The following is an 11,172-nucleotide window of genomic DNA, read 5'->3' as shown; positions in this document are numbered from 1 at the left end:
GGAACCCCCTGCCTATTGACACCAGGCAGGCACCTTCCCTCTGCTTTCTTATGGCACCTGGTTAAAACATTTTTGTGTAGGCAAGCCTACCCAGGCATGTAGAAGTTACGTGCATTTTATTTCTTTTTAGCCACTGTTGATTTTAATAATCTTTTGAATACTGGACAACTGAATCGTAATTCAGCATGTCAGAGGGCACTGACATTCACTAACCACTCTTCTTGACACCTGCTTGCTGCTCATTCACACAGATGTTGCAAAGCCACCACAGTGCATTATTTCAGTTGAGACCTGTTTGGGGATGTATTCTAGTAAAGCAGGAGGGGCCAGAAGCCAAAGTGGGCAAGGCCAGAGAACATGGTGAAAATGAGGCACGCACACAGAGACAAGGTGTTATGAGGTTTTTTTGGTGGAGAGGTAGTCTGTATGCCTTGTCTCCCTTCTGATTCTTGAAATAGCCAAGCTAGCTTCCTAGTGAGGCAATTGCCTAGGTAAGGGGCCATTAAGGGAATAAAGGAAGCAGAAAATGGGTTGAGGGCTCCTCCCTCAACTGGTTGGTAGTGAGAAAAAGGATGAGAGCTGAGAGTGGAGTGATATGAGCCAGAAGCAAAGCAGCAAGCTAGGAAGCAAGAGAGTCAGAGCGATGCTTGGTTTCTGTTTGAATCCTTCTTGGTGCGTTAATGCTGTGAACCCTCCATTGTAGGCTCAAACTGTAGATATGTGTAAATAAACCTTATATTGTAAAGATACCACCGTCTGCACTTAACCTCATTCCAAAGGAAACACAAACTCTGGTTAATTCCACCTGGAACCCCTGGAATCTCACACTGCTCGGAGATTGGGGTGGCATGCAACAGTACTTTATAACATAGCTTCTCAGGCCCAGGAGGAATTAAATACTCTTGTCACACAACTACAATATTTGCTTAACAGAATGCATTCTGCCTCCCAACCCCTGCCCTTTCAAACGGAGACCATGATTCATATTGATGGCACCCAGTATAAATGAAGAAACAGGTATGGACAGATAAGCCTTTTTCCATACTGTGTCACAGACTCGATTATAGTTGTGGTCCATCCCATGTTTTGCAGATTTAAAAAATGCATGAAAACCCCAAATTTAAACTGCATGCATTTAACTTGCATTTTATCTGTGTGCTTCCCCTAAAATGTTCTGCTTTTCAGTACGTTTCCCCCCCAAAAAAAATCCTCAAAAAATACAGTTTTGTGCACCCTCCCCCAATGAAATTGCATCATATAATTCAGAGAAGTGTATAGTCTGTGTGACAGCTGCGTTCTGATCCACATATAAATCCATTGCTGACAAATTAGATCGGTTCGCTTTAAAATGCAGACCAAACACATTTCACCTCCATCTCTGTGAAGAAACAGCTCAGCTGCTCCTGCCATCAGCATGCGAGACTAGGAGGGATTTCTGCAAGACCCAACATCCCTGAGGAGTGTCCTTCCCTGACTTGTACTTGTAATAATCTGTGGCCTAATTCGAGGTCTCGATGAGCAAAGGTAGCTGTGGACAGAAGTAGCTGGGCCAGCCTCACTTTTCATGCATTTTAACAGAATAGGAAAGGACCTGAAAAGAACTTAAATTCTTTCCCAACCGTCACAGGCCCCAAGGAAACAACAAGGATGTAGGCCGCTGTTTGTTTGACTGTTCCTTTAAAACAAAAAGTACAGAAAAGGAGCGGAAGAGGTGAAACCTCTGCTCTGGCTAGCTGTAGAAGCACCAGTGCAACAAGGTGAAGTTTTGCTCAGAGGCAGGTCTGAGAGAGCAGACATTCTTAAACTAAGAGCATAGAGCCTTGATGGATCAGGCCAGTGGTCCATCAAGTCCAGCATCCTGCTCTCACAGTAGCCAGCAAATGCCTGTAGGAAACCTGCAAGCATGAGCTGAGAAAATCCTTTTGTCTGTCCTGAATCTACTGCAATTTTATTGGGCACCCCCAAATTCTAGAATAAAGGGAGTCCTCTCAGGCACTTTAGGCTGATTGACATTAGACCCTCCAAGCGTCCCTATTTTTCAGAGCCAGCTCCAGATTTACAGAAGCCGCTCTGGTTTCTAATGTGATCTTGGAATGTCCCGCTTTTTCTTAGGATGTCCCAATTTTCATAAGAGAATTGTTAAAGGCTATGGAATTATCTGAACCCTGAGCCAAGGAGATAAGTAACTATATAACCTTTAGAAGACAACTGAAGGCAGCCCTTTATAGGGAAGTTTTTAAATGTGTAATGCTTTATTATGTTTTTATATATGTTAGAAACTGCCCAGAGTGGCTGGGGCAACCCAACAAAATTGTTGTTGTTAATATTTTGCTATGAGAGCAATTTTACCTTTACAAGACCCTCTTCATGCTGCCAGTGCTTTCTCTGGGTGGTATTCCACTTAAGTTTTACTCATGTTCATTGATTTCAACGGGTCTACTCTGAGTAAAACTCAGTTGACTACCACCCTCTGTTCTTGCTCCCATGTACTTCACTCAAAGTAGAGGCTTTATAGCTTACTGTAGGTTACAAAACCCAAACCTATGAGGCACAGGAACCGTAAGCAAAACTCACATACCCAAAAATATTTGGAGCCTATATCAAATTACAGATAGGAGCAGATGGCTGTGCAAGTTAAGAGCAGATGGAATCTGCAGGAGTAATGTGGATATTTAAGCATGCCCACAGCTCAGTATGTGCTTTTGCTTTAGTGGAACTGTATATTTTGCTCCAAATCCTATTTTGGTCAGAATCTGGCAGTAACTGTAATTATGACATTGCTGCAAAGTGAAAAAGTAAGGCAGTAAATGAGCTTAGACAGAGCTAGTCCCAATGGGGAGCAGAGGTGATGAGTGTAGGCAGATAATCTTTTTTGACTGCTTTTTTTGCTCACATTTTCTGAACTGCTTTGTTGGGACAGACAGGTGGAGGGGTATCATCTGAAAGCTGAGAGGGTGTAGACCTGGAAGACCAGTGTTCAAATCCTCATTCAGTCATGAAGCTCAATGGGTGATCCCAGGCTAGTCACTCACGCTCAGCCTGACCCACCTCACATGGTTGATTATGAGGATAAACTGAGGGATCACAGACGCTGCCTTGAGCACCTTGGAGGAAAGGTGGAGTGTATATATAATAAAAATAAAGGGGCACACTTTATTTGGGGAACCTGCATGCAAACATCTAAAGCCCTTCTCCCTGCCGATTCCTGGCCCAGAGGAACAGCATACTAAAAGAGCACTGTTTTGTTCTCTCTCTCTCTTTTTTAGAAAGCTTGTCTACTGTCTTCCTTTCTAGCTTCACAGCATTGTCAATGTCAAACTTAGAATTATTGCAAATTCTGACCAAAGTAGAATTTGGGGTGAAACATGCCATCCTGCAAAATTCGAAGTGCAATCTGGAGTTAGGAGCATGCTTAAACATTCCCATTACTCCGCAGGTTCCATCTGCTCTTATTTGCACAGCCATCTGTTCCTATCTTCAAAGTCACGCAAGACCTAAATCTTCTTGGATATGTGTCTACTTCACCAGCAGTCACTGTGCACCATGGGCTTCATAGTCTATGGCAGCTTTGTCAGCAGCTATTATGCACCAAACCCTCACAGACCTATTTGCATGCCCAGTAGCCAATGTCCCGCTGAGAAGAATGGCAAAGACCACCATGTTTCAAGCCTTCATAGTTCATGAATGAATGTGGACCTACAGAAATGAGCATGGCTGCAGGGTGAAGGTACAGCCAAGAGGCAGGGCAAGACTTGGGGAAGCTAGGACTGAGGTGAAGATCCCAAGGTGGGAAAAAAGAGAGGATGCAAGGAGACAGGTGGGGCAAAGCCAGATGGAAGGGGGAATTGGGGCCAGAGTTTGCTCACCCACTCAGCAACAGCCTGTGTTTGTAGACACAGATCCACCCTTACTCTTACTATTTTGTGTTCATCCTGCTAGCTGATCCGAATCAGAACCCAAGTTCTGAACAACTAGTAATAGTAAAAGATTTCCTATAAATATTCTTAGTGCAGCATAAGTACAAAGGCTCCCTCTTTACTTGTGCTTTGATGGAACCTGTTTGTTAATACAGTTCCTTGGACAAGAGAGGTGAATGTGGGATGTTTAAAGCTTTCTCCCTCTTTGACAGATCAACCCCTGACAGTAGTTGCACTGTTAGGCAAAGTTCACCCTGGAAAATTGGGTGGGGCTGCTGCCCAAATACGATTTCTCTTCTAGCAGCTGTCACAGACCACCCCCACCCGCCAACCCAGGAAACTGCCTCACCATGGTAATGGAGCATGGGGTCACCAGCTGTGAAACTGACCTGCAGTAGATGCAGGACAGACCAAACTACAAGAATCCTGCATCTTCCACAAGTTCTAGTGATGGCTGTGGCTTTAAGAGAAAAGGACTAGACAAATTCATGGAGGATTATGGGTGGCTGTTTGTCACGATTGCTTCAGTGGAACTTCCATGCCAAGAAGCATTGCTTTCATGCCCTGTATACAAATTTTTGGGAGCCTACGTAGACAGCAATTATTGGAAGCAGAATTCCCCTGGATCCTTGTGTTCTTATACAACTAAGTTATGCACTCATGCAGAGGAAGATTGCATGTCTGAATACTTATCATGGAGAAAAGAGGAAGAGGGGAATCACCCGTGCATAGAAAGAAAGTGGCACCATGGAGGAAAATTTGGGGCAATGGATTCTAATTATATATATTCTTATAAGACTGGGAGCAGGAGAGGGCCAAATGGATCGAGGAGTAGTGCTAGAAATTGCTTTGGTCTTAGCACAGTTGCCACGTATTTCTCTTTAGTTAGTGAGACTGGCTGATGGCTCTTGATAGCTGGCCTTTCTCAAAGACTAGGAACTACATCTCCCTCCCCCCACCACCACCAAAGGATGAAGTGATCTAAATGTCTCTGTGTGAAAAAATACAAAAATTTGAGGAGGGGGGGGGCCTGAGAGTTGAGTTTGGCTCTTTTCAGCATCTTATGGTACCAGCTGGAGTGCATGTGGGTGATCTGCTGGAGAGCTTATCCAATGCTTCCATCCATGCTCAACTAGTATATTTGTAAATCAACCCAAATATTGCTAAGCACCAACATGCCTCAAGGGACCTCTTTCCAAAGGAAAAGAAACTATCCTCTGTCCCAAAAAGCATCTCACTGCTTGGAGAAGTGGGGTAGGCATAACAATATAATGTGGCACTATGATTACAGAACATCCAGGAGGGTTAATAATGCATACAAAAGTAAATAAAATGGGTCATGGAAGCCAAGCGAGTGCCAGTTCTCGTTTTCACTGTTTCTACACTTACAGGCACATGGGAGAAAGGCCTTGTGCCCCAGTGTGCCCCACACTCTTGGGCAGGGATGGCTGCCCCTGTGCTGCAAAGCACCGCTTTAACTAGTACCCCATCGGGTATCTTTGTGCCATTAGACTGTTTTCCCAACAGTGAGGTATGGCTGCTTCTGATCATTTAATAACAAAGCAGAATTGATGCCGCTGACAGGGCAGTTGTGTGCATGTGCATGAGACAGAAGCAAAGAAACAGTCTGTGCAGAGACATGGGGCGGGCGGAGGGGTCACTGTTTGCAATTGCCTTGTGAGAAATGCAAGGGCACCATTCCGCACCTAGCCCTTGGTCTGCACATATCATCTCCCCAGTAGGAATGGGTGAAGCTGTCAGTTTCAGTTTCTCCCCGTTTCCCGTATTTTCCAATCTTAAATTCAGTTCTCCGCATTAGTTTGCAATTAAAAAGAAAAAGTCCTCGTGAAATTTCATCAGCATTTTACTACAAATTTCTCATAATATACAATGCCTGTGTGCCATTTTGCCTGATATACACGTTTTGTGGAAAACCCTTTCTCCTAATATAACACATTTTTTGTACACTGTTTTGTGCACTCTTTGCCCTAGTGTGTGCATTTCTATACATATTTGGCTGGATTACAAAATTTGGAGAAGGGCAAATTTAGAAAGGTGGCTGTGTTTCCATTCGTGCTTTGTTTCAGAAGGTACAAATTAAGTCGATTCAGTTTTAAGTGCAAACTAAATCAAATTTCTCCTCCATCCCTAATTCCACCAGGCATATTTGTGTCATTAGAACATTTCCTCAGAGGTGAATTCCAACTGCTTTTCATCGTTTAATAGCAACGCAGAATTAATGGCACTGAGCAGGGGAGCATTAAATATAAACAACATTTCCAATAGCTATGAGAAAACATCAGGTTTGTGGAGAAACATGGGGGGAGTCGCTATTTGAAATTGCTTTGGAGAATATGCCAGGGGCCCACTTCACCTTCAGCCCTTTGCCTACACACCTGTCCTTTCCCCAGCCACTTTCTGCAGGGGAAATACTCTGAAAGGCAGAGGTCGGCAGGGAGGTGAAACTACTGTATACTGTGGGCATATGTTCAAAAGCACCAGATCTTCTCTCCCCACCACCCACAATTAAAATACTTGACTTGACCCTGCAAATCCTGGTCACTTGCAAGAAAGCTGAGGCTCAGCAGGGCATCCGAGTGCAATCTTCGATTTACAGCCGCTCTCCCTGGGTCATGCCCTGGCCCTCATGTGCTGGCAGACGTCTGAGCATGTAGGGCAACCTTCATAGCATCTTAGGACAGGAGTGGGGAGCAGTTTCCCAACCAAACATCATTAGTCATCATCATCATCATTAATTTACCTGCCCTCCCTGTAAGCTTCTGAGGTACGAAATGCATATATAAGGGCAGAATGTGAAGAGGGGAACATAGATAACATACAAAAATGCATTATAGCAGGGGGAAATTGTTTGCAAAAGCTTGTGCATTGAAGAAACTACATTCAAAAATCTGTTTGTAAGGAAACATTCACACCAAAATGTGAATGAATTTTCATTAGGATTTTTTCCCCAAATATCTGCAGAAATGTGGAGAACTGAATTTATATTGGAAAAAACTGAGAAACATAGAGAAGCAAAACTGACAGATTCATCCATCCCTAGTGTCCTCCCATTTCTGGAAGGAGGGCATATTTTGGGCAAGAGTGACAGAAGTCAAGACCAAAGTCGCAGGGAATGTAGCCAGCCTGTGTATCTTACTGTAGCTTAGCCTCAAGCTTACTGTACAAGCAAGCAAGGGACTGTGGTACTTCAGGATGCAGGTATGGGAGTGGGATACCTGGATCACTTTGTGGTTGTAATTTGCTACCAGATGTGTGTTTTATAGTAATGTTTTATTGTTTTTCTCTACTTGGATCATGCACCAGTTTGCAGTTTTGAAATGAAATGAGTACAGAAATAGTTTAATTAATAAACAAAAATTTAAAATGACAGCACTCCTCAGTGTAAACCAACACTGTGTCCTCCAGATGTTGGACTACAACTCCCAACAGCCCCTATCAGCATGGTATACCACCCTCCATCTGTAGACCTTGTGTTATTGTCAAGTTTACCTAGGGAAGCATTTGAGCATGCAAATCTAATCTAACCCCTTCCCAGGTCCTCGAGAATGCAGTCCCATAACGACGGCACCATGTACTACCCCTCCACCCCTTTATCAGCCTATTCTCTGCACTCACTTAGGGTACGGTTGGCACTGGTTTCCCCAGGGCCATCACAGCCACCCTCCTCCAAATCAAACTCTAATGGTCATGCAAACGATTGCACACTTCTGAAAGAAATAAAAAACAAATTGCAGATTGCTGAAGGGAAGAAAACATAATACTGGGGAAATGGCGTTATTTATTATTTTGTCACAGAAGCGAAGTGGGAACATGGCGTTTTGCTAACTCAGGTGGGAATTCTCTGACCCGGCAAATTCCTTTGTTGTACATGATGGATGGATCCGTCAGTGCTGAAACCTGATTATGTCAGGGGAAGAGTCTGTAAAAAAAACCCCACAAAAAAGGAGGGGCAGGGAGAGAGAGAAAGAGGAAAATAAGGACAATTCCTAAGCGGTAAGGCTTGTATCCAGCTATGTTTTACTCAGAGTAGCCCCACTGACCTACATTAGCAATGTTCATTAATTTGAGTAGTCCAGTTCTGAGCAGGACTAGCATTGGATATAACCACGATGCTGCAATCCACTTACCTGGGAGAAAGCCCCACTGAGTAAAATGAGACCTACTTCTGAGTAGACATGGGTAGGATTGCAGCCTAAGAAAGGGAAAGGGTCGTGACTTTTGTAGTCCTGTGCATGCTTACTTAGATGCAAGACCCACTGAATTCCACAGAACTTGCTCTCGGGGAATTGAGCATACAATATGCACCCTATATCACTTTCTGAACGGTTCATCTTGGACTTTGGGAAGTTTACAGTATCATACCATTTCCCAAAAAGACTGTAGGTTTTGGGGGGTTTTGGGAGGGGGTAGAGACAGGGTTGCAGTTCCACCTCAATCCTCATTAGTACTTTCTGGTGTTAAATTGAACTGGGGGAAACCAGTGTGCTCACCCCTGGAATGCGGCCCCCAGAAGGTTCTCTCTGAGAGATGCGGCCCTCACGGTGAAAGGGTTCCTTATCTCTGGGATGCAAGATGGGAGAGGCATTTTGGCTCAACTCTGGTTTGTACAGCAAGTGAGAAGAATCTGCATCAGTGTGTTCTAGTGATAGGAAGAATCTCATGGGTATGAGAATAGAAGCATTAAGAAAAAAGAAGTATTCCCATTTTTCACCTGTGAGATGCTGCAGGGTATATGGACAGCCTCACCACACCTCACAGGTTGTGTCTAGCAACAGAGGAAACCTGGTTTTCAAGTTAGGAAATAATTTGTGTGTCACATACGCAAAGAAATATATGGATATTGTTGTTCGGTAGGAGCCTTTAAGCTGCAAAAGCCAGTTAAAACTCGATTAACCTGGCATGACTTCAAACTACTTAAGAAAGCTAATTTGGTCGGTTTTTCACAGGACAGAGATGTTGCAAAGTGATGCATATCCAGTTTGGGAATATTCACATTTTCTGCATGGCTGCCTCGTCATGTGAAAAAAATGATGGCAGAAGAGACCATAGGCCTTGTGGGTAGGGGACGTCAGACAGTTCTAGTGAAAACAGAAAAGGAAGTGGAAATTGCAGTAGGTTGCATGTTCATATGTGGTCAAGAATGGAAATCGGAGAAAGGAATATGACTGGCATTCGTTCACACAGGTTTTTTTGGTCAGGTCCACAAAAGATATGTAATTAATGGCTTTTTTCATGCTGTTTGGATGTTTCCTTTGCTTTAAATAGTTACATAACTTGTGTTAAATAGCAGTGAGCAAGACAAACAATGAAGTTTTTGGCTGAACTCTGCATGGTTCAGAAGCCCCAGTTTAGTGCAATTCAACATGAACATATCATATAACACCAATTCTGTTGCAACTACAATGGCTGCTTGTATGTTTCCAAGCTCAGTTCAAAGTGCTGGGGTTTTTTATGTATAAAGCTATTTATAGCTCAGGAACCCAAAATCTTCCAGAATGCCTATCCCAGTATAGGTAAAAAGGTACCTTTATCTCAGTACTGTATGAAACATACCCAGGCCCTTGAATCTTCCTCTCAGGTCCTGGAGGGTGGTGACAAGGGAGAGGACCCTTTCAGTTGTGGCTCCCCATCTATGAAAGGCTCTCCCCAGTAAGATGCACCTGGCACCTTCATTCACATACAATGGTACCTCGGGTTAAGAACTTAATTCGTTCTGGAGGACCGTTCTTAACCTGAAACTGTTCTTAACCTGAGGTACCACTTTAGCTAATGGGGCCTCCCGCTGCCACCGCGCCACTGCTGTGCGATTTCTGTTCTCATCCTGAAGCAAAGTTCTTAACCTGAGGTACTATTTCTGGGTTAGCGGAGTCTGTAATCTGAAGCGTCTGTAACCCGAGGTAGCACTGTAGTTTCAGTCTCAGGTTTTTGATAAAGATTATGTTGTTTTGTTACTAGTGCTGCCAAAGTGTCCTGTGGCTGTTACGGAAGTTTTTTTGTTCTGATTTTATGGTATAATGTATTTACATCTGCAATGTCAACCACTGGAAGCCTTTGGGTAACAAGTAACTAATCCCTGTCTTCTTACATTCCTATTTGTAGGTCAGGAGATGTGTGGGGCTCTTGAGCATCCCTCATCAGGTCCCTGCCCAAACCCTATCAGCTCTTTTAATCCAGGCCCTATCAAACAAAGCTGGATCTACACATGCAGGAGAATGAGATAGTATAGTCCTAACGTGGCAGAACTGTCTGTACCACTTCAGACTGCAGAAATAGAACCACATTTACCTTGCATGTAAAAAATAAATAAATCCTAGGACAAGAGAAGGAGAAGGACTGGACTAGAATCTTTCTTCCAGATGCGCTAGACTAGTTATTTGCTTGCAGGAAAATTATTTGTTTATCGTACATTATGAGAGAGCATTAAAAATGGTATCTGCTTTACAAAGCAGGACTCTACCATCTCACTCTACTGTGAATACAGATCTGGCCTTAGCCACAAACTCAGTGGATGGTTGTAGGGGAGACAACCCACTGTTATCTCAGTTTCAGCCTCTCCAAATAAACAGAAAGGATAATAATACTGAATCAATGCAACAAGAGGGAGCAAACAGCTGTAAAAGGCATGTAAGATAAGTTTTAAAACAGCTGTCCAGAAATCCTGTATCCTTTATTCCCAATGCATTTCGCACTTTGCTTTTTAACTTTACAATGAAGCAGATGAGCTTCTGCTCATCTGTAAACACTGACTCGGTGTTTAAAATAACCTGAAGCTCTTACCAGCCGGAAAGCTTGTGTTGACAGTGTAAATCACAAGAGTTGCATATCCTCTAAAATTTCGCTTAAGAAAATAGGGGCACTCATATATGTGTAACTCTCTTATTCTTACACAAAGATTTGCTACTTCAGAACACACACACAAACACACACGAGTGCACACTGAAATTAGCTCTCGTATCATTGTGTGTTAGTTAACTAATGTTATTCAGTTTGCATTTATCTGGAGAAGTCAAACCATAACCTCTGGTTTGCACATGACACTAAAACAAACCATGGCTTAGCTCTAGCTGGTGCAGGAGCAGGAGCAGCAGCTTGACCAGGGGAGGAGCTGAGCGAGTGTGATTTTTGCCCTCCCCCCAACTTGCTCGTTCATACTAAGGCCTGATTTAATTTAGTGTTAGGCCTATATATGTGAACAAAGTGTGCATATTTGACGTAGGTATTTCCAAGGTTTCAA

General features: G+C 43.4%; 1 protein-coding gene and 1 long non-coding RNA gene across 4 annotated transcripts in view; one reads left to right on the top strand and one right to left on the bottom strand.

The window, feature by feature from the left end:
• Positions 1-11,172, top strand: part of LOC309346244 — a 60,491-nt gene that overhangs the window by 1,981 nt on the left and 47,338 nt on the right. The gene's annotated exons all lie outside the window — the stretch shown is intronic.
• EXTL1 (exostosin like glycosyltransferase 1) overlaps positions 1-11,172 on the bottom strand; it is a 62,242-nt gene that overhangs the window by 26,779 nt on the left and 24,291 nt on the right. The gene's annotated exons all lie outside the window — the stretch shown is intronic.

This window comes from Podarcis erhardii, assembly GCF_964252035.2.
Source record: "Podarcis erhardii genome assembly, chromosome: 7".
NCBI classification, from domain to species: Eukaryota; Metazoa; Chordata; class Lepidosauria; order Squamata; family Lacertidae; genus Podarcis; species Podarcis erhardii.
This window is presented reverse-complemented; position numbering and strand designations above follow the sequence as displayed.